Raw genomic sequence first — 23,658 nt, forward strand, 5'->3', positions numbered from 1 at the left:
ACAGACTCATGGAGGGCTGGTGTTGCAAAGACCTGGTGTCCTAGTTTAGCAACGAGCAGCTTTTGCTTGGTAACAGGGGGAGCGGGTTGCAGTGAAGACCTAGTAAAGAGTTTTTGGACTCTCCCTTGGCTCCTGGGTTCACACCCACCTCCGGCCCGGCTGGGCCAATCTGGCGCCTCTGCCATCACTATTTAGGGGACGGGAATTCGAAGTGCTGGCAGAAGGTGTAAGAGTGATACAAGATGGAGGCGGCCATGCGGACCCTTCAGCCAGAGAAGGAAGGAAGAAGAAGCAATAGACCAGAGACCCCTCTGCAAGCCGTAGCGAGAGTGCAGGCAGTACCTCTGCAATCCATGCAGGGCCATGGCAGGACTGAGAGTTACCAGCAGCTCCGTGTGAGTGAGCAGAGAGGCAGAGAGGAGCTGCAGCCTTCGGGATAAATGCACGTCGGAGCAGCCCGTGCAGGGCTGCCGTGTGTGTGAGTTACCCCACGGACTTGCAGGGAGGACGGGTGTGGAGTTCACCCGTCCTGAGGAGGGACAAACGGCAGAAGCTATCAGGAATAGACTGACTGAAACTCCCACTCCCGGCACCGCCCCCCCCCCACCCCACCCCGAGCCGTTCAAGGAGGGAGGAGGTAAAACCACCGGGATCGGGGCTCTGAGCCCGGGAAGAGGGGAGGTGTGGCAAGAAGGTGTTCTTAAAAAGGCTGGTTGGACTCTTCATTGATGTATTACTCTGTGTTGTTTCGTTTTGGTTATGTTTTGGGTTTTGGGGGTATGTTTTAGTTGATGTTGCATTAAATTATTTTCTGTTTTCTTCCCCAAACCGAGTGGCCTGGTCTGTTTTGTCCTGAACCTTAACCGGCAATTAAGCTCTCCCTGCCCTTGAGCAATTCTCAGCCTCTTTGGTACTTGAGGCTAATCGTGGCCTTTGTTCCCTGATGGGCCAAAACCAGGACACCTGGGCACAGATGGAGCTGTGTACGAAGTATACAAGGAGAGCCTTTAAGTCACACCGAATAAGACGTGGCTGCAGGTAGCTAGCCAGAAAGAAATGAAGTGTGGGAACTGAAACCATTAAGACAGCATTTCATAGAGTGTTTTTAAAGGATCAATTGCAGTGCAGTTCTTTGCTTACTCTAAAGAAAGTAAATTATTCTTCCATCAGCCTTCAGTGCAATCTTAGTGTTTTCAAACAGTTTTGCTTAGTCACAGGGATGTTTTGCGTGAAAAAAGTGTGCGGCCTATAAACACTAATAATTCATTTTTATAGTGTTCTGCATTTCTAAGGGAGAAATTAACATAAATCAGTCCCATATGTAATTGCACCACTCTATGAATTTCAACTGTTTTAACGTTACTTATATAAATTTCTCATGTGGATCCTTTATCATCTAACTCTTATTGTCTATCCTAAAAACGTATTCTTATAACGCAACTGTTAGTATTTCTCTAATAGGTCTCCTAGATTCTCTCGCAGCAGGAGTATTATCTTCTAGTCTATCATGCTCTGCTTTTTCCCTCTCAAAGTCTGTTTGTTGTGAAAATTATTCAGTTATAAGTAGAGCTTCTCTCCTTTTTCTAGTGATACATGAAGGAGAAGATGAGAGAATTATTTGCAAGAGTGGAGCTGGAAGAATGAAAATATAAAAAAGGTAAAAAAATCATGCTATTTACGAAAAAATTGAAATGCTGGAATCCAGGGTAAGAAATGAAGAGAATGGTTATTTACCAGCTCTTCATTTTAATAGCTGTCAAAGATTAAAGTGGATAAAGAAATAATGTTTCAGAGCAGAAAGAGCAATATCCTGCCCCTGAAAGTGTTAAAAGTCACGTTGGATGGTGCTTGAGCAACCTGATCTGTTGGAAGATGTCCCTGCCCATGGCAGAGGGGTTGGGCTCACCAGACACCAAAGGTCCCTTCTGATCCAAACCATCCTGTGACTCCTGGTGATTACAGGAGTCTCATGAACATATTTCATACTAGTATTTAAGTGACCTTAGTGGGAGCTGAAGGTGCCTCACTGATACTGCTGTGGCAGAGCAGGCAGAAAGGACACAGGCTTTCTCACCTGATTCCTCTGGCCACTTGTCTCTCTTTCCATACTGGTCACCCCCTGCACTTCTTTGAAATGGGAGCAGAGCCTTGGGAAAGTAATTGTCCCTGCTGAGCAGTGGCAGAGCTCCTGGCTGCGCTAGCATGGATATTTCTGCAGGTATTTCTACCAAACCCTGCAGTGTGGCTGTAATACTGTACCTCTAGTGGAAAATTTTCCAACTACAGGGCTTATCAAAAGAAGGCTACTTTTCACTTCACACTCAGCAAACTAGAGTCACACTGAGTTTTTTGTAAATTGTGCCTTTTTAGGTACAGTTCTCTCTGTCTCTGAATTCGTGGAAAATTTACTTAAGTGTAATCAGATTATTTGACACAGGTCCCCTCAGTTCTGTGCTGATGTATTTCCACACCTGAATGCACTGCCTCATTTAATATGAATGAGAGCAGTGGATGTCATCTACCTTGATTTCAGCAAGGCTTTTGACACTGTCTCCCATAACATCCTCATCAGAAAGCTCAAGCAGTGTGGTGTGGATGAGTGGACAGTGAGGTGGATCGAGAGCTGGCTGAATGACAGAGCCCAGAGGGTGGTGATCAATGGCACAAAATCGAGTTGGAGGCCTGTGGCCAGTGGGGTTCCACAGGGATCGTTTCTGGGGCCAGTCTTGTTCAACATCTTCATCAATGACCTGGATGAGGGGACAGAGTGTTCTCTCAGCAAGTTGGCTGGTGACACCAAACTGAGAGGACTGGCTGATTCCCCAGAAGGCTGTGCTGCCATTCAGCGGGATCTCAACCGGCTGGAGAGTTGGGCAGAGAGGAACCTCATGAGGTTCAACAAGGACAAGTGCAGAGTCCTGCATCTGGGAAGGAACAACCCCATGCACCAGTACAGGCTGGGGGTCAAACTGCTGAAGAGCAGCTCTGCAGAGAGAGACCTGGGAGTCCTGATTCATAATAAGCTAAATATGAGCCAGCAATGTGCCCTGGTGGCCAATAAGGCCAATGGCATCCTGGGATGCATCAAGAGTGTGGCCAAGGGAGGTTCTTCTCCCCCTCTACTCTGCCCTGGTGAGGCCTCATCTGGAGTCCTGTGTCCAGTTCTGGGCTCCTCAGCTCAAGAGGGACAGGGAAGTGCTGGAGAGAGTCCAGTGCAGGGCCACCAAGATGATCAGGGGACTGGAGCATCTTTCATATGAGGAAAGGCTGCGGGAACTGGGGCTGTTTAGTCTGGAGGAGATTGTGGGGTGATCTTATTAACATTTACAAATATCTAAAGGTTGTGTGTAAGGAGGTTGGGACATCCCTTTTTTGTATAGTAGCTAGCAACAGGACAAGGAGTAATGTGATGAAGCTGGAACACAAAAAGTTCCACTTAAACATAAGAAAAGCCTATTTCACTGTGAGGGTGACGGAGCAGTGGCACAGGCTGCCCAGAGGGGTTGTGGAGTCTCCTTCCTTGGAGGTCTTCAAGACCCACCTGGACATGTTCCTATGCGACCTGATCTAGGTGAACCTGCTTCTGCAGGGAGGTTGGACTAGATGATCTCTAAAGGTCCCTTCCAACCCCTACCATTCTATGATTCTATGAACTTCTTTTTCCACTTATATATTTTTTACATTCTTCATCGTGTGTTTTCAGGTATCAGCAGATGAAAAATTAGCCCTGCAGACTATGTCACTCTCCTTGTCAGAAGATTTATTCTGCTCCTGTTTGCTTCTCTGTCTTTTCTCTGCCTCTTCCTCATTCTCTACCTCCTTTCTGAAAGCAGCAGGTAAAGACGGGGCTGCCTCTCAGCTTGCCTCTGCCTTCTGCTTATATTCTCTCTCCTCACACCTCTTGCATCCTTCGTCTTTTGCTTTAGAAATCTTTACTTGCCCTTTTCTGAGCTGTGTGTGTGTCTGCCTGCATGACACACTGATGGAACATAGTGGCAGCTGCTGAAAGTGTTGCCATCTCGTCTCAATATATCACCTCTCCTTCCATTAGAGCACCATTTTTCTTATCACTTATAACAGTTCAAAAATCTGCAAACTCCAGACCAGTTGGGTAGCGTTGGGTTATGTTGAATGAAGGTCAACAGCTTGGTAGTGTTAGATGAAGGACTGGTATCCCCATACATGAAAGAAGATAGAGGCGCATGGTGGGGACATGACCTCACTCTGCTTCTGCCTCTCTCCAGATTGCCACAGGAGGTGACCAGTCCCATGGCCAGGGGCAACCTCCATTGAGATGAAGTCAGCAAAACGCTGACACCTTTGACTTCCCTCCCATCAGCCCAGTAGAGGGGACAGGATTCTTTATGGGATGCAGGGTAGAGCATTTTGGAACTGTAGGTGACTTACAGGCTGTTTTAGAGTGCAGAAGGAATGTGAGATAGGGAAGGAGGAGGATCAGTTTAGGGAGGAACAAGTGTGAGAAAACAGAAGGTAAAAGGGATAAAAGAGAACAGTTGTATACATATATTGCATATATACACACTTGTCTGGCCTTGCCCTGCATGTGGTCACTGCAGTGCATCCTTACTTTCTCCTTAAACTCCATTTCTGACAAATCTCCTTCATACATGTGGATGTGAGCACATCTAAGTGACAGCAGCTGGAGTAGCCCCCCAGGTCTGAGTGCCCACGTGCCTGTGGACCACTGCTGGAGCGTGTAAAGGTGCACATGTCAGCACTTGTCACTAGAAAGCATAAGGCTGGACCGGTCAAAGGGAGGGACCAGAGAGTCTAACAGTTGGCTACTGTAAGGGCCAGGAGATCCAAGACAATGACAAAGGTGATGGTAGATTCTGGAGATCACCTGAGAGGCTGGTTTGTGTGTGTGCACATGCCAGCAGCACCCATGTGTTTGGATCCAGGGGTGTGCAACAACCCCTTACAGGTAGGGGCTGTGCAAAGGCTGAGCACCATTGTGACTCTTCCTTTGAACATCCATGTGAAGGGAGCAGAGCTGAGCTGATGCTGAGAGATCTCAAATCTCTGCACATGCTGTCTAAACCAGAGGAAGACTTTGATACAGACTGTCAAACCTCAAATAAATCCTGCCTCAGCTCACCTGGAAAAACATAGCTCTGCAGTGTAAAGCTGTAATCCCTGTTGAAACCTCTTGCAAGGGAGAAAAAAGGGAAGAAGTCATAACATAAGTCAGCCTGCTATTGCTCAGTGTTTCATATTGTCTTTCTTTGTAGAAAAAAAAGCGTTTGCAATCAATAGCTTTGAATTCTATTTCTGCCTTTAAGTCCCTTTACGTGACAAATAATAAAGATCACATTTTTGGATACAGACCATGAGAAAAAGTCATTAATAGTCTGTAACGCTCAATCTCTGTGCCCTTGGATTACAATTTGAGTACAGTATGCCTGGGTGCTGGGCATACTAACTCATGTGTAATCAGCTGTTTCACATGCACAGCAGAACAGGGAGGTATTTCCCCTCAAGGGAGTTGAAAGAAAATAGACATCATGTGGTAGTCTTGGAGATTTGTCATGCAAAAAAGGCCACCAGAGTTTGCAACTTCGATAAAGAGAGGAGAGAATAAAACGAAATGCATATAAAATAATCCCTGTGTAGCAAAGGGTATGTTAGAAACTGTTGGGATAGACACCAGTAAGAAGTCCTCCTACATAGAAGAAGTGAGGAGGAGGGGGACTGGGATATCCCCAGCTTCCAAGAAGAAGGATGAGGTGGTTTTAGCAGAGTAGTGCTATAGCAAAAGCAAAAACTTTATCTATTTTTACTCAGGTTCTGCCAGATTACAGGACAAGGAAGGAGCTCAGGGTGCTGCAGCTTCATTTTGGGTAGCTCCTGGTCCTGGGCACACTTTGGGGATGGCAAGTGTTCCCAGCGCTGCCTCCTGCCTACCTAAGCTGCAGCTGCAGCCAGCACCTCCATCATCTGTCTCTCTGCCATCAGCTGTGCCCTTGGTCCCTGCTAGCTCTACTTTCATTCCCTGTCTGACCTTGTCATCTCTTTCTCCCCTCTACCTGCACTACTGTGGCAATACACTGAGGTATAGCAGAGCAGTTTGGCTGGAAACCGGTGTCTCCCCAAGCAAATATCTTTCCCTGTGTCCCTTTGTGCATTAATGCACGAAGTAAAATGTAACATCAGAAACAGCAGCTTTGCTTATATACCCTTTCCCTCTTTCTCCCCTCTTCTTTCTTTCCCCTATACCCTTCATATTTTACGGCACTTGAACAGTGTCCATAGCCTCAGCACGGCTACAAATTAGCATAGCTCTGACAAAGCCAGCAGACAGGGCTGAATTGCAAAGTGAAAAAGGAAGCATCTTTTTTTTTTTTAAGTAGGAGACAGTCTTCATACAGCATGGTGAAAAAATAGAGTAGATTAATGAGAAGGACAAGGAAATGGTAGCAGGAGTGCACTTCATAAACCTACCATTCTTCCTCAGCTTTATGCATTTCTGCAGTATTTACTAGAATAATAGAAAGGAGCAGGTGCAGGCAAAGGAACAGATAAATTGAAACCCACTGGTAATATCTGTATTCAGGACAGGTCTGAAATATCCCCAGATGCTGTCCCATGAGATATTAAATGGCATTGTTATTACATTAACCTATGGTTAGCTACTGCCGTGTCTCAAGAGCACTGCATTGTCTTGAACAACTGCTTTGCACGAGGCTTTCAGCAATGGTGGGGATCTGAACAACTTCAGACAGATCTATATGACTGGATATAGATCAACCTGTGCTCGTTCTGGCCATATTCAGTGTTGTTTGGGCAGAACAACAGCAAGTCCAGGGCTGTGTATCCTCATTAGGATGACATTATAGCAGAGGGAATAAGAACTGAACAGCGTAAGTCCAGGAATATCTGACTACGTGTATGCAGCCGTGTGCCTAAACATTTTATAAATAGATCTTGGCAGAAATGAACTTCCAGACCCCTTTGTGAGGGCATCTGTGTATATATATGTGAGTATATATATCTCGGGGGATGTGTATGTGTATGCATAGATATAAGTTCAAAATATATGTGTGTATATATAGACACACGTATGAAATATGTAAAAAAACCCTCATAAATTCAAACGTTAAAAAAATTCTAGTCCAGGGCAGCCCTTCTAAAGATTGAGGATTTTTTGGTTGTTTTTTTCTTAAGAAAAAGGAACCCATGAGTAAAATGTCCCTTTCACACCTCAGACCACTGTAGAAATGTTATTTTGCAAATGTTTTAGATACTGGTTTAGATTTAGAGTGATGATCACAGCTCACCCTTTTTCTCCTCCCTTGTGTCCTAAGCACAAACATTTTAGCTGATGCAGGGACTAGCAATATCTTGGCTCCCTGTCCAAATCTGAACATCAACTCCAGCCTGGACTTGACAAACTGCTAGACCTGGTCCTTGCACTGGTTAATGCAAGAAGTTCCCAGATGATCATATCAAGTTCCATTTTCAAACAGCCTAATGACACTTAAAAGTCTAAGTTAGGTCTACTTTTAAGTCATCACAGAGACTCCGACACTGTGTTCTTTTGAACATTACCTTCAGTCTGCTTTGTGTCACTGCCTCCTTTCTGGCAAACGATGAAAAAATGTTTGTTTTTCACAGGAGACATTGTGAGGACTGAAGATCATCTGAGATGAGCTACATCCTACGTAGACAGGGACTGCTCACGATCTCCATTGACCTGAATGGAAAAAGAGTCCTGGACTGGGAAAGGAGGATGTTCAAAAACAAGGTTTGGTTTGCTGTCAAGGACCAGGAGTGGGAGACAAACATATTACCACTCCACATTGTAATGGTAGTGGAAGAAGCTATGCTTACTGAGACAGAAGGTGCAGAGGATGCAGGGGAGACAAGAGCCCTGGGAAGTTTCTCCCTCTGTCCTGCCCAGCCCCAAAGCCTTGGAGAGGAAGGCAGCTGCAGCTGAAGGAAGCAGGCGGAAACCCAGGATGTGTCCTTGGCTGCCTTAGCTATAAAGTCTGTTGTCATCAATCAAAAACAGGACGTAGCATTCAAAGAACTCTCCTTTGGGAGTCTTGAAATAAATCAAAATGGCTTTACATAGCCAAGGTTGCTGCAAGCTTACGTATGCTTGAAGCATCTCTTTTTTTAAATCAAAAGAGCTGTGTCTTCTTTTCTTTTTATTTCTTTTTCTCCTGACATGCAGCCCTCATCTTCTCTGACTTTCCTTTCTTCTTCACATCCTTCTTTTCTTTTTTCTTTCCCCTGGCTCCCCTCCAAATGTAAAAAGTCAAGAGGACGGCAACATCAAGCGCTGGTTTGGCTCTTTGTGAGGATGCTGCCTTTTGTCACGGCTCACTTGGCTGTTGCTAGCCAGTAGATGGAGCACATCCACTGTTTTAAGTACCGGTGGGCTTCATAAATTTCTTTCCCCTCTTCTCTTCCTCCTATAAAACATCTATCATTTCCTCTGCAGTGACTCAGTATCTGCAAGGTAGTACAACACTATACAAAAAAGCCAGTCTTGGCTGGACCTCAGCATAGGCCATCGAGACCACGCCAAATCATGTGGGGCCAAACATCCACTCGTCTAGATGGGAAATAAAAATCTTTTAACAGTTTCCAGCTCTGGATGCTGCTTTTTTTCTATTTTTCTCAACTAAGAAAACATCCACTTCACAAGTGAGTGCCAGCCTGGGGTCCTCCCCCCCATCTTTCCCATGTTCCAGTGCCAGAGCTGCAGCTTTGTCATGGTTTTGCACCGCAACACCATGCAGCAGCTATCAAAGGGCCCCGGCACTACTGAAATAGCATCAGAAGACTTGGGTTCCCCCATAAGAACAGAGGACCTCCTTTTCACACCAACATCAAGTATATGAAACTCTTAGATGTCTGTCATTTCTGTCTGACATTTCACTTTTTATCTCCAGTGTGTTTTACCTGAGTCTGGGGAATAAAACTTGACAACAAGCAGAGACTAGCTTTTAGGTAAACAAACCTGAAAGTTATGTGTGCCTGAAATCTTGTGCATTTTTTTTGCAACTAGGTCATCCTCCAGATGGGTTGTGGAGTGTCCTTCTCTGGGGACATTCAAACCCCACCTGGATGAGTTCCTGTGTGACCTACTCTAGGTGGTCCTGCTCTGGCAGGGGGGTTGGACTAGATGATCTTTCAAGATGATCCTTCCAACCCTTAAGATTCTGTGATGCTGTGATCCCCTCTAATGGTAATTATTACAAACCTTGCCTTGTTCACATGCTTGGATCATCTTTTCTACAACATCACTCCTGTCAGTCCACAAGTAATGTCACCACTGCGGGCTTTCACAGCTCCCTGCTAGGCCTGCGCCCTCTCTTGCTCCATATAACCTACTGTGACGTGGTTCTTAGAGAAAGCAAACCCAGCCTTTTCCCACAGCCCAGCTGCAGAGGTTCACATTTGGGAGGATCTCAGCCAGCCCTCATGACATCACCAGTGGCTTCTCAAAGCAGCATCTCCTCACCAGCAATATTCCACCTACACCAACTCATGAGATTCACCTCGATAAATGGTGGGCTTTAAAGCAGATGTTAATCTTGCATATCCAAAGCTGTTATATTTTTAGTGGGCTGATGAGTGTTGAGAAGGTGACCTTTCCAATCTGGCAGACTTAGCAACTCCAGCATATCCTCCCTCATGTGCAAACATCCAGTGATGGTTCAGAAGGGGAGTGAGGAAAGCGTAAAGTAGGATGAGGAGCCCTGGGATGAACTTGCTCAGCTGGGCTAAACCTGCCAGTTCCCACTGTTCAGTGGAGACCGGCAGATTTACACAAGATACAATCTGCCCGGTTGGTCTGCTTTGAACAGACTGATTTTGTCAGTGCCTGTCTCTGTGTAAGACGCATCTTTCCATCTTGGCAGGAGAGCCATCGGCAATTCCCTCGGGACCCATGGCTGGCAGGAGCAGCACAGTGCCCAGTGAGGGTGAAGATGGCTTCACAGCCCAGCCTTCTGCCATGGCTGGGCTGCAGCTGCGGCACATCCTCTCCTCTCGAGACTTTGTTGTTAGCCAGCAGCTTCCATTTGAGGTAAAGCTGCAAGAGGCCTCCCTTCAGCAGTCGTACAACAGCGGCGTAGATATGGGAACAATTTTTCTCTTGGATACACCAGCAAACTCCAAGAGGGTTTTTCCTGAAAACATTGTTCCTAACCCTCCTCTCCAGGATCTCCTTGAGGTTCCTTGCTTCCACAGTCACTGTGAAAGGAGGTGGATGCTTCATCCTGTATCTTACACTGCCCATGACTGCCCTACCAGTGCTGGCTATGGGCTGGGACATTGAGGTATTGCTGCTTCTGAGGCCAAAGCTATAGAGCAAAAAGGGTATCTGAAGACAGATAAAGCATTGCTGCCAGTGACGTGCTGCTCTGCCAACACCTCTCTGCACGGTCCTCTCACCTCCAGCAGTGCCGGAGCAGGAGCAGTGAGACGAGACCCTGGGAGCACCCTGCAAGCAGGCAGGGGCATTGCTGCCCTCTCATCACCTGGCAGGGCTGTCAGAGGGAAGGGGAGCTCAGCAATCTTTTCACTCATGGGACCATTCGTTTGTCCCTGCATTGTGTCACAGCAGCAGCAGTGGAGAAGAATAACAGGCACGCCTGAAAGTAATGTGTTATGACCACCGGTCATTGCTGTGTGTATTTTCCAGGGTTGGTTTTATTCCCTGCTGGAGTCCTTCAAATTAAAAGTGGACTAGTTATTTACATTTGAAAATTGGATGATATGCTGGACTGGTATTTCTCTATTGACTCTGTGCTGCTAATACATTTAGAAATTGCCTGCCTGCTGCAGATAGGCACTGCCTGCTTGGAAACATTTGGATTCCCTCTATCAGCGTCGCAGAGGGAGACATAGAAAATAGGAAAGGACATTTGATTGTTTGCACTTACCTTCATCCAGCAGTAATAGAAAAGCATTCGTGTTTGATACATCCACCTGCCGTGCACCAACAGCCTCAGCTCTGCCTTCCTGAAGAAGGTGAAATCTGGCTGACATTTCTGCCCATTCCTTTTTTGAACTGCAGAGGCTGTAATCAGTTCATCCAACTCCATGTATGTCCACAGGAGTCACTTGCTGGGAAACCCAGGTAGTGCAAGCACTGCACCAGGGCCTGTGGGACCTTGTGCTGCACTCCACTGGCAGATGGGTCAAGGGGCTTGGGTTTCACGTCCAAGCTGTGTTAGCTCTTTGCCAGCACTGTCCACTGGAGCACACTGCCAAGTCACATCGTGTGAAGTTTATGGGGTGGAAAACAGAACAAGAGCTACTTTCCTATTGAATTGACAGCAATAGGTGTTGGGGAGAGAATGGCTGAGAGCTGGCAGGGCTTGGCAGGGAAATTTCTCTTTTCCAAGTACAGTGTGTGCCAGTGAAAGGTGTGTGGGGACAGGAGGAGGTGGGCAGGCAGGAGGCAGAGTCTCTAGCACCTTTATGAAGACGAAAAAGAGGAAAGGGGCTGCTGACAAAACAGATGGAGAGGGAATAAGGCAACCAGAGAGAAAGATAAAAGCTTTGTGAGAAAGTCACGTAGTCAGAAGGAGCGTGACAGAAATTGTGGCAATCAACAGTGACTGAAGGTGCTGGGCTGTAGCTAAAACAATGTCTGCAGCAGAAAACTTTCTGCACCTGTGTGAGCCACCACTTGAGGCAAAAGTGTGAGACCATGTGGTTCTTAGTGTCATGCTTGCCTCTATGCAAGGTTAAAATCAAGCAAAGCTTTCATTTTTCCTTCCTGCCCCATTCTGGTTTTGCTACTTCACAGATAACGAGGCTTGTTGCTGCTATGACCAGGACAGCTGAGGAGGTCTTCACGCCTCCAGGTGCTTGGTCTTTCCCTCTGCTCCTACCTCCTTGGAAGAAACCTCCCTGTGGTCCTCCTGGTCCTCAGGTCCTCCACGACCTTCTACCATGGCTGTGGCAGCTTGGTTCTGGCTCTACCCTTGCGCCATAGACACTGCGGGCAGCTGCCAGTTCCAGAAGCCATCACTCCTCCAGCAGCAGACCTGCTGTGTATGCACCCCAGGAGAGGATGAGGAGGCTGCTGCCCTGTGGTGCTGGCAGACAGGAATGGAGTGATGGAGTGGGGGAAATGCCCTGGAAATCCCAGGAGAAGGTGGGCTGGGGGCTGAATAAGAAGCAGCCCCTCAGGCAGGTGAGACTGGGCGGGGACAGGGTTAATGAGGAATTGTTTGCAAATGTTAGACAAAGCACTTGGGATAGCTCTTGATTCTGAACTGTTAAATAAGGAATAGAAACACTTTGGAAATCTGAATGTCTCAGGATTTTTGTACAGCTGACTAATATTTGGGACACAGAGTTACTTGTTACTTGCTTGTTGAAGAAATAAAAGGCTTTTCTAATGCTCTTCTCTCCACTGTGATGTGTGTTCCAGCAATCCAGCCTGGCAGCAGGAGCACTAAGCCTCGCTTTCAGAGGACATTCCCATTACAAGCCAGCGTGAAAGTACTGTGGACAGCAAGGTGTTTGAGGTCATCCACCCCACTGCCTGATTCCTCGCCATGCCAATATGTAACAAAAAGCCTCCCAAGCAACCCAAAATGAGGACTTCCCAGCTGGTATCACCTCTGCCACTCTTCGTGAGAGGCACTCTCCTCCCCAGGCAGCATGAGCCCATGTGTGGGTAGTGAAGGTGCCCCAAGCACCCAGTCCCATTATCACCCCTGGGCATCTCCTCTGGGCAGCCAACCGCAAATGGCTGTGTGCTCAGCACAGGCTGCAAAGCTGCCCAAGGGCTCCTGTCAAACACTGGCACGTCATGAAAACCCTCACAGAAAATCAGAAGCAGTTTGCAAATAATTTTCTAACTCAGACAGGAGACTGCAGCCATTATAAATAATCACTGGTTTGGCTGCGTCCTTTAGAGCTGGGAGGCCATGGGTTAATAAAACATTGATTAGCTATATATATTTCTATATAACCCCTGCTGCTTCCACACACATATGTGCCACCAACCGCTTTGCAGACTGCAGTGCAATCACCAAAGAGTGGTAAAGGCATTGGGCTGGCTGCAAAGGAGAAAGATTTGTTGTTTGCTTAGCTATGACTGAAGAGAATATTCCCAATGTGCAGGTAGGTTTGGTTCTTGTGTATGGCTGTATTTAGTGTGATCAGATGTGGATTCACACACTAGACCAGTATGGCATAGTAACTACACATCATATTAAGTATTTCCTGAGGGAGAAGGAGCAGACATGTTTTACAGCTATTTTCTTAGCTCCTGCAGTTTTAGGGCTTTTTCTTTCTTTCTTTCTTTCTTTCTTTTCTTTCTTTCTTTCTTTCTTTCTTTCTTTCTTTCTTTCTTTCTTTCTTTCTTTCTTTCTTTCCCTCTTTCTTTCTTTCTTTCTTTCCCTCTTTCTTTCCCTCTTTCTTTTTTTCTTTCTTTCTTTCCCTCTTTCTTTTTTTCCTTCTTTCTTTCTTTCTTTCTTTCTTTCTTTCTCTATTTTTCTTCCTTCCTTCCTTCCTTCCTTCCTTCCTTCCTTCCTTCCTTCCTTCCTTCCTCAGGAGAAATTTCAATCATCAAGTGGTTTGCTCCTTGCACTGTTTTCTGCCTTTATCTGAGTGCAGTGTACAACCTGGGGTTTTGTAGCTTGTAAGAACAACTGAAGTGAAACCCATGACTCTGACAAGCACTTAAAATTTGAATGCTGGTTTATGCTTACAGAAACGATGCATACCAAAGCTTAGCAGAAGGCCGTGGAGTTCAGGGAAGGATGGGGAAATTGCCCGTTAACGGATGACTGCCTTGGAGAACATCAGTCCGCTGGTGCTCCTGCCTCAGCCAGGAAAGACCCACATGAGCCTTTCATAAATTAAACTATTTCTGCCTTAAGAAATAAGAAGCCACTGCTGCAAGTTCACTGCTGAATAAGGTGCCTGGCCACCAAATTATCTTCTGAAGCACCTGCACGACGTGTAAATCAAACCACCCCATCTGACGAGCTGCCCTCTTGCTGTTTTGCTATCCCTCTGTGCATCCTCCTCTCCCCCTACCTGTGCCTGCCACTGGTGAGATGAATGGATTTGAATTCCACCCTGCAAAGGCCTGGCCTGGCTGGAGGTCAGTCCCCCATCTGTCTCCAGAGAGGCTCCAAGTCTCATCCCCCAAGAAGCAGCCCCAACCTTGCTGTGCCATCTCCCTGCAAGGCAGCTGATTACCTGGAAGCACCTTTGTGGGGCTATCCAAAGTTGAGTGTGTGCTAGCACATGTACACACCAGGCGTCCTCTGGCACCCATTTGCACACAAAATATTCCCCCCGTTTTCTGTTTCCTACATTTGTATTCACACTACGTGGGAGGAGTAATGCTGCAGTAAGCAAACATCCTGGAGCTGAGGGAAAAACCCAGCCTGGGGGAAATGTGAGGTGGTTTTGCATTGAAGCTACTGGCTCTCATGTGCTTCTGTACCCTTTCCTCAAACACGTCGTGAGGTCTGGTAACTGCATCAATATTGCTGATAGCATCGTGCACGTGTTCATCTTAAGTAGGTTATCCTTCATGCTGTGCAGCTTCAGTCCTGCTTCCTGCAATTTATCAAGGGGGAAGGATATTTTGGGAAGGATCCCGTGTCTCTTCTCCATGTCACAGGATAATGTACTGCACATAATGAATCCCACCCGCAGGATTTCTCAATTTCTTGTGTGGTAAAAATGCAGAAAAGCACACCACACAACTCTCTGTCTTTCAGGATCTTAGGGCTTTTTAAGTGACTGTCTAGTTTATGGCATCCAGCACTTCCCTAAGTGTTTGTTACACCCAGATGGTCCATTACAGTGCTGAGCAGAGCCACGTTGAATCATAAATGGGAGCTGCAGAATATCAGGACAGACATACAGACACTGCTTCTCTGCACTCTATTTGAGACTGTGGCTGTCTGTGTGCTCTGGTGCCCTTTGCTCTGCTACCTGGTAGAGGCACAGCTTTCTCACAGCAGCACTTTGTGCACACACTACAAATTTGATGAAGCTGAGCTGTCTCAGTGTCACATGCTTGTTCTGTCAGTGCCAAGAAAGCCAGGGAGAGTGATCAGGGATGTGGTGTGTGATGCTGGCTCTGTTGCCAGCTCAGGACCACCGTTCTTACAGCTCCAGGGAGAAGTGAAGGGGGTAATGGGGGAAGGGAAGGAAAAGGAGAAAGGAGTAAAACCAGAAGCCTTAACTTGAATAGCCTTCTTTATGTAAGTGAGACTGTTAGATGGCCAGACTTAGGAAATGACAAATTTCGGTAACAAGTTAGGTTAAAACTCCTTCCCCAGAAAGAAGGACCAAAGCTTCTTAATGCCAGAGGCCTCACACTTAACGAAGACTATAGTTCCCACCGTCATTCTCTGTACAGTCCTACACAGACTACCCTTTAAAGTGTTACAGGAGAGAGCAGGAGAGCCCAGGGCAGGTACAAAGCCTTGTCTCCAGGATACATTACCAGGCTCAGTGAAAGAAGCAAGGGGCCTTTCACTGAGCCTCCACTAGCCTGCAGGGCCTTTTGGGATGACTCACTTACATGCTGTTCTTTTTTTAAAATAACTCGAAGCAGTGCAAAAGAGGTGAGGAAAAAGACTCTGGCTCTTGAACAACCCTGACCCGACAGGAGAGGGCTTGTCTGGTATACAGGCTCCTGAGGGGTAAAGCACAATTGTGGCCCTTGCTGTGTGAGTGGCATCTGCAGCCAGGTCACAGTCGTAACTCCCTGGGCAGAAAAAAAGCTGTAGGAAAGTGAAAGAAGGGCAAGATCCCAACCAGCAATACTATCATCACTCATTTGCGGCCAGCAAGCAGTAGGGCAATGAATGTCTTTGTTAATGCAAACCCTGCCTCAACAGCCAAACTAATGCTCTTTTGCTTCCGTGGGATGCTGGCAGCCCGTGCCACACTCAGCTTGTTTTGCGGCCACTGAGTGCTTTGTGGCTGAAGGCAAAAGAAAAAAGGTCAAATAATTTATATAAATCAGATGGAAGTCAGGAAAGTGATCCTGCGGATGCAAGGCAAGGATCAAAGTGCTGGGATCATGCACAGAGGCAAGCAGGAGAAAAACTATGTGCAGTGGAGCTGAGCAAAAGTCTCCAGACCCATGCAAATGGAAATCTTCCGCTGGGGTTGGGGAAACGAGTGGGAAGGCCACTCGTGCACTACAGCAACAGTCTGAAAAACAGTAATACCATGTAGTGCACACCACAATGAAACAGTTGCCTTAGCAATAACTGATGTGAGTTACTTCATGGCCATGATCTTGTACAAAAGAAAAAATGCCCTTTTAGGGGAGGCAAAATCAAAGCTGCCTCTCACAGCCCACTGATAAAGGGATTTCCTCCTAAACTAAGGAATCATCACTATTGCATTTTCATAGGTAATTACTCACCACAGTTAATTTTATGCCATATTCAAAGTGAAATGGAAATATCCTATTTTACCCTTTCCCTCTTAGTCTGCCTTGATATTATTACCGTTTGCAGCTCTGGTGCCCATAGCAACAGTTGCTGCCGTCCGGCTCTGAGACAGTGAGACAGCCAGTGCTGCTAATGCCTGACATTTAGCCAGCTTGGGCTTCTCACTGCAGGCTTTGCCTGCTGGGGGATCACAGCCTCCCTGGCTTCCTCAGTGCTGAGGGGTAGATATAAGCGAGCAGCAAAAAAGGAGTGCATTTAGTGCCCAGTTTCCTAAGTAACATGCTTGAAGTTTGTTTGCTAGATCCACAGTAAGTCACATAAGTATTGGAGGTCTTATTCTGTGAGGTGCAGATATCCATAAGCACACTGGATAATGACTTTGAGTGTTTATCTGTCGTGGTTTGGCCCAGCTAGCACAGTAGCACCACAACAGTCTCTTGCTCAGTGCCCCCATTCACCCCCACCCACGTTAGGATGGCAGAGGCCCCAGCAAAATGGGAGCAAAAAGATAAGCAAGGTTGTTGTGGATTGAGACAAGGGCAGGGAGGGCTCGCTGCCAATTACAGTTCTGGGCAAAACAGACGCCAGTACTCGACTTAGAGAGGAAAGTAGGAAAGTTTATTCTACAAGAAACAGAACAGAATAAAAGCAAAAAGGGAGTAGGATGATGAGAAAATTACAACCAGCACTTTAAGATCTCCCTCCCCCATCCCTCCTTTCTTCCCGGGCCCAGCTCACTGCTCCAGATGTCTCTACCTCCTCCCCCCTCAATGGCTCAGGGGGGCAGGGAGTGGGGAATGTGGTCAGTCTCTCACGGATGGGCTCTGCCGCTTCTGTCTTCTCAGATGAGGACGACTCCTGGCATTCTTCCCCTGCTCCAACATGGGGTTCCTCCCCCAGGACACAGTCCTTAACGAACTTCTCTGGTGTGGGTTGTTCCCAGCAGCTGCAGCTTCTGGCAATACAGGGTTCCTCACACGGGACACAGTCCTTGGTGAATATCTCTGGCGTGGATTCTTTGCCACAGTTGCAGTTTCTGCAGTTACAGGGTCCCTCTCTCAGGACAAGGCCTCTTCTGGGCATAAGTTTAATGAGCTGCTTTGTCGTGGGTTCCTCCCCACAGTTACAGCTGTGGATATCGGGTCCCTTCCTCCGGACACAGCCTCTTCCAGACATAGTTTTAAAGAAGAAAATCACTGCCCCCAGCTTGGGGTCTGCAGTGAAGTGATTGGGTCCCCCCCATGGGACACGGCCTCCTCCGGCCATAGTCACTGTCCCTGGCTCAGGGCCTTTAATGAAGTGAATCGCTGCCCCTGGTCTGGGGTCAGCTTTAGCAAAATGAGTCTCTGCCCCTGATACGGGCTCATTATCAAAATGAGTCTCCACCGCTGATGCAGGGTCTTTAAAGAAATGAAAATAAATCTCAGCTTCACCAGTTCTCTCCACAGAATGCAGGGGAGTCTCTGCTCCAGCACACCTCCTCCTCTCTTTCATCACTGACTTTGGAGTCCGCATGGTTGTTTCTCTCACTGTTCCTACTCCTTGCACCACCACTGGCCAGAAGAAGAAGAAGAAGGGGCAGAAGAAGGAAGAAGATGGAGGAAGAAACCTCCTCTTTCAGCTTCTTCTTAAAAAGTGATCGTGGAGGCATCTAATTGGCTCAGCCCCAGAAGTGGGTCTGGCTCAGAGCTGGGGAGAGTTGCAACTTCTTACAGGAGCCATCTTTACAGCCCCTTCCCCCTTACCAGAAAAGTCTGTCATGTCAAACCATGACATTATCTCTTTAAAAGTGTATTAAAAAATAGCCCACTTTAGTGAATTGCCTTCATAGGATATAAGCCCAGATGTCTGCAGAACCCTTTGAAAGCAGAGTCCCTTGGACTGCCTTTGGCAGTCACAGACCATGGAGGTCTTGGTAGACATATGGACTAACCTCCATCCTCACCACAAATTCCAGCAGTAAGCAAGGTGGCAAACTCTGTTCTTAAAAAACCCACACAATTCCTTCAAAACAAGGCAAAAAACTCCTCGCCTAAACAAACAAGATAACTAGTATGCCTACAGGGATTTTAATCCTCTTCTGCATCAGTGCTTTAAAAGAAGGGAATCTCTCATTCATGAAAGGGAAAACTTTGATTCCCTTAGGGCTGGAGACATTTAGAATACGAAAAGTCAGAAACTCCAGTTTGAGATGCTAAGGAACAAAGAAGAACATACATGGGACTCCAGACTTAAATGACATGTCCACAGGTACATTCCTAAGCATAAAGAGAACAAGCAGAGAGATCAATAGGAATGGAAGTGAGGGGCTGTGGGGTGAGAGCCTGCTCTGTAAGTAAAGATATGCATTAGAAATGGCACAAAGGAAGATGTTAATGAAGCACGAAAAAATGAGGCTCAGTAGGGAAATTAGTGGAAGGGGAAAAAACTCGGAGCACATTGAAGGAAAGACAACAGTATTAAGTACATGCCTTGTGCTGGCAGGGAGCACTCCGCAGACAGGGTTTGCGGCCAGTGGTTTTTCTGTGAAAGACCTCAGCACAAGGGAAAGAGAGGTAGTGAAGCTGTGGTGTGTGCAGCTCCACCCTGCTGGCTGCATGACGGGGTACTCAGGCTGGCTTCAGGAACAGGTGATTTTGGCAGCAGCCTATGCAGGGGCAGATTGGGAATGGACCATCCCTGCTGGTGGACACTATGAGGAATGAGGCCAGGACATCAAGATATTTTCATAGACTCATAAGATAGTTTCATTTGGAAAAGACCTTTAAAATCATCAAGTCCAACCACTAATCTCACACTGCCCAAGCCCACCACTAAACCATATCCCTCAGCACCTCATCTAGACATCTTTTAAGTATCTCCAGTTCTGGTGATTCCACCACCTCCCTGGGCAGCCTGTTCCAGTGCTTAATAGCCCTCTCAGTGAAACATTTCTTCTTAATGTCCAGCCTAAACCTCCCCTGGAACAACTTGATGTCACTTCCTCTTGTCCTATGGCTTCTTACACAGGAGAAGAGACCAATCCCCACTTTGCCACAACCTCCTTTCAGGTCAAATCTCCTCTTCTCCAGGCTAAATAATCCCAGCTCCCTCAACTGCTCCTCATTAGACTTGTGCTCAAGACCCTTCACCAGCTTCGTTTTCTATCTCTGGACACACTCCAGGACACACTCCAGCACCTCAAAGTCGTTCCTGTAGTAAGGGGCCCAGAACTCAACATAGTATTCAAGGTGTGGCCTCAGCAGCACCAAGTACAGGGGGACAGTCACTTCCTTGTTCCTGCTGGCCACACTATTTCTGATACAGGCCAGATGTCATTGGCCTTCTTGGCCACCTGGTCACACCGCTAGTTCATATTCAGCCTGCTGTCGACCAACACACCTAGGTCCTTTTCTGCAGGACAGCTTTCCAGCCACTCTGCCCCAAGCCTGTAGCATTGCCTGGGGTTGTTGTGGCTCAAATGCAGGACCTGCTCCTTGGCCTTGTTGAACATCATACAATTGGCCTCAGTCCATTGTTCCAACCTGTCCAGATCCCTCTGAAGAGCCTTCCTGTCCTCAAGCAGGTCTATGCACCTGACCAGCTTGATGTCATCTGTGAATTTACTGAGTGCACTCGATCCGCCCATCCAGATCATTGATAAACACTGAGCCCTGGGGAACAACACTGGTGATGGACCACCAAGTGGATTTTAAACTGGACTTTTTGCTGAGAGAGGAAGACCATCCTAAGTATTAACGAACTTTTAAGAAATCTTTACATCCTGAAAAAGGGGAGGATAGAGACTCCTACGTACAACTGATAAAAGTATGCAGATGTTAACAGTATTGGGACTTTGCAGTAAGAAAACTCTTGGGCTTGATGTGGGTACCTGCCATTTTAAGACTTAAAGATGCAACTAGTCTTTTCCCTTCATGCATTGTTTTGTCTTAAAAATTTCTTTACCGCAGAAGACAAAGTCAGCAATAACAGGTAGAATAAAATACAAGTCATTGAAAAGCTTAGCAGCATCTGTCTGCCCGCAAGATCTTGCTGAAGGAAAGCTTTGAGCTTGCCAATGAGATTAAAATGAAGAAGGAGGGGGAAAAAAAAGATGAAAGAAGCTAAGTTATAGGCTTGAAGTCTTTATTACTTTCTGCCAAGGCTGGAAGACCATGCCAGCTCTGCCAGGTGTTTTGGAGGAACAACAAAAATGGGTGTGCTTTTTTTGGAGAGAACATGCTTAAGGCCACTTTCCTTAGGAATCAAAATTCCTGAAGAAACTTCAAAAACTGCTGAATAAAATACTGCTCTGGTGCTGCAATGCATGGGCTGTTACAATTTAAAACAAAGATGAATTCATGCAGGTTGTCAGGCTTTATATATTTTGACACAACTGATTCCAGTTCTTTTTTTTTAACTGAATGGTTAACAAGCTGAGCACAGCACAGGGCTTCTGTGTGCACGTGTGTGGACATGCATGAATGTGCATGCAAGCATTCACACATGATGGGAAGACCAGGGTGTTTAATGCCTGTGTGTGTGTGTGTGTATATGCATATTTGTGTGTGGTTGGTAGGAAAAAAAACCACAGTAGTCTCAGGTCTTATCAACTGCAGCTGGTTGCAGCCTTTATCTAAACACTTGCCGTGGGATGCAGTGGGGAATTATACTGGCATCTGCCATTAATCTTCTGTGCAAAAGAAGTATCTCCTCCATCAGTGTTGGAATAAAACCATTTGTCTGGTGAATGAGGCACAACTAAAAATTAGCCTGCCGCAGAAGTACAAATCTTCTCATGATGGTATTTTTTAATTATCTACTATCCCTGCCATAGATCATCAAACAGGGCATCTCAAAGTAGTGCAAACTTAACAGGAAGGTATTTTAGATATTGAGCAGTTTTAATCTTATTTTGGGACATACTATGTGTTCTGAGGTTGCTCTGACCTCCTGGTATGTCATTAGACTGCCAGTGTATAAATACACACCTGTGCAAACCTTCCTGCGTACTCAGCACTTGACTTCTGTTCCCATAAAATGCTTTGGGGATTCATCTGTGCCTCTCTTGTACCCCTCATGACCAGATAAGGCCTGGTCTGTTATGGTCCTTAGCCTTGCACAGAGCTTTTGCCACTGCTGCACTCTCCAGCTGTATCACACTGCCTCACAGCTCAACTGCTCATCAGTTTGTTATCTGCTTCACAGCCTGAAGAGCAAGAGCTTTAGTCTTGCTGAGGTGAGCACCACATTGGAGGAAAGCAAGAAGCACAGTTCTTCCTTGCATGAAACAAAGGCCCTGCTAACTTAGCAGCATGGGCCTGCTGCTTCGTGCATTTGCAAGGAGGAATAAAACATGTCTATGCAGGGGGGTTGATACTGCAGTCCCTAGATTCACAGATCCATAGAAATGTTTGGTTGGAAAAGACCTTTAAGATTGTTGAGTCTAACCACTAGCCTAACACAGCCAAGCCCACCACTAAACCATGTCTCTCAACACATCTACACAACTTTCAAGTATCTTCATAGATGGTGACACCACTCCCTCCCTGAGCAGCCTGTGCCAGTGAAAAACGTCCTTCCTAATCTCCAGTCTAAACCTCCCTGCCATTACTTGAGCCCATTTCCTCTTGTCCTATCACTTGTTATGTGGGAGAAGAGACCAACCTCCACCTCACCACAGCCTCCTGTCAGGTAGTTGCAGAGCATGATCATGTCTCTGCTCAGCCTCCTCAGCCTGATTCATGCAAAGCTGGTACTTGTTTGTAATTGCAGGGCACCCCGACATAACAGTGACATTGTGTGTAAAGTCACAGTTTACTTCAAAGCTGCTACTGGGAAGGAACTGCAAGCAAGTACTACTGGCTGCACGCAGGAAGGCCTGGAAATGTGTACTCCGTGCTGCACGCTGCAGCACTGCCTCTGCTGAGCCAGGCCAAGTGGAGCTAGGGCTGCTCTGCAGCAAGCACAGCCGCTATGTGAGCTACATATAATTGCAGCTGCAGAGCATCTTGCATGTCACTGCTTTCCTTCTTTTTCTTTATGCGATCTAAAAAGATGGGAGGGTATGTGTGCATGTCTATATGTGATTGTTAGCTGCTTCCCTTCCCAATTTCTCCTGCCCTATCACTACAGCAGAGCAGGTGTTGCTGCCCACACAGTCACACAGGGCAGGCGGTGGGCATGCTGGGCTCTTAAATGGTGCTAAGTGAGCCCTGAGCTGGGTGGCACGTTCTGGGCTGAGAGGAAGCGAGCAGAGAGGGCTGTGTGGTAGATGATAATTAGCACATGCCACCATCAGTCATGAATGTCTGCCACTGTGACAGTCAGCATGAACCACTGCAGGAGACATGTGGCTCAAAGGGGAAATTTGAGGGAGCCTCCCATCCCCCCAGTACTGCTGATTTGGCTAGTAGGGACTCAGTTTTTCCATCCATCCATCTCTCCCTCTCTCTCAGGTAAAGACTGTGAAGTCTATGGGTAAATGGCAGCACGTTAAACCACAGAAGTCAATTAAAGAGAACTCTTCCTCTCTGCCCAGTGAGCAAAGTAAACACACTGAGCAGTTAATAGCCTTGTCCTTAAAATAAGGAGGATATTTACCCTCAACACACATAAGGAAAACATTTTTAAGAGCCAGACAGAAATATCAGATATTACTGATGGGATGTTAGGAGCTGTAAACAATGGGGCTGCAGGAGTGGGGAAATATGTGAAGCTGGCGTGTCAGCCTATTAGCACTGGTGCAAAGCTTTTGTGAGATGATGGGCAGCCTGTAACTCATTACCTGCATGACCAGGGTGGATTTGCCTGTCACAGCTCTGGCTTCGTGGAGTCGGGCTGGAGCATGTGTATGTGGTTTTTCCCTTCTCTGCCCCTTTCAGCACACTGAAGGGATGTGGCAGCATGCTACTGCTTCCCTGACCTGCTCACATGCCTTTTTGTGCCACTCCTGTTAATTCTGGTATTTAGTACTACCATTCACTAGCAGGTCACGAAATGTCTCCCAGCTTTGAGTTGAACCCACCTCTGACCCAGCTGAGACAATCTGGCACCTCTGTGATGACTATATAACAACTCAAATTTGTAGTGTGGAAGGAGAACAGGGCAAGATGGAGGCAACCATGCAGAACCCACAGTTAGCAAGGGAGGGAGGAGGAGCACCAGACTGGAGACCTCTCTGCAAGCCGTGGTGAGAACGCAGGCTGTACCCCTGCAACCTATGGAGAGCAATGGCAGGACTGAGAGC

At 46.8% G+C, this 23,658-nt stretch overlaps 1 long non-coding RNA gene across 1 annotated transcript; it reads left to right on the forward strand.

Annotated features, from left to right (window-relative positions):
• Positions 1–237: 237 nt before the first annotated feature.
• LOC133624672 (uncharacterized) lies at positions 238–8,845 on the forward strand. Its single transcript, XR_009818034.1, has 3 exons — positions 238–637; positions 1,588–1,657; positions 7,636–8,845. It is a non-coding gene; the product is annotated as an uncharacterized LOC133624672 (long non-coding RNA).
• Positions 8,846–23,658: the final 14,813 nt, after the last annotated feature.

Source organism: Colius striatus, chromosome 1 (assembly GCF_028858725.1).
Source record: "Colius striatus isolate bColStr4 chromosome 1, bColStr4.1.hap1, whole genome shotgun sequence".
Classification (NCBI taxonomy): domain Eukaryota; kingdom Metazoa; phylum Chordata; class Aves; order Coliiformes; family Coliidae; genus Colius; species Colius striatus.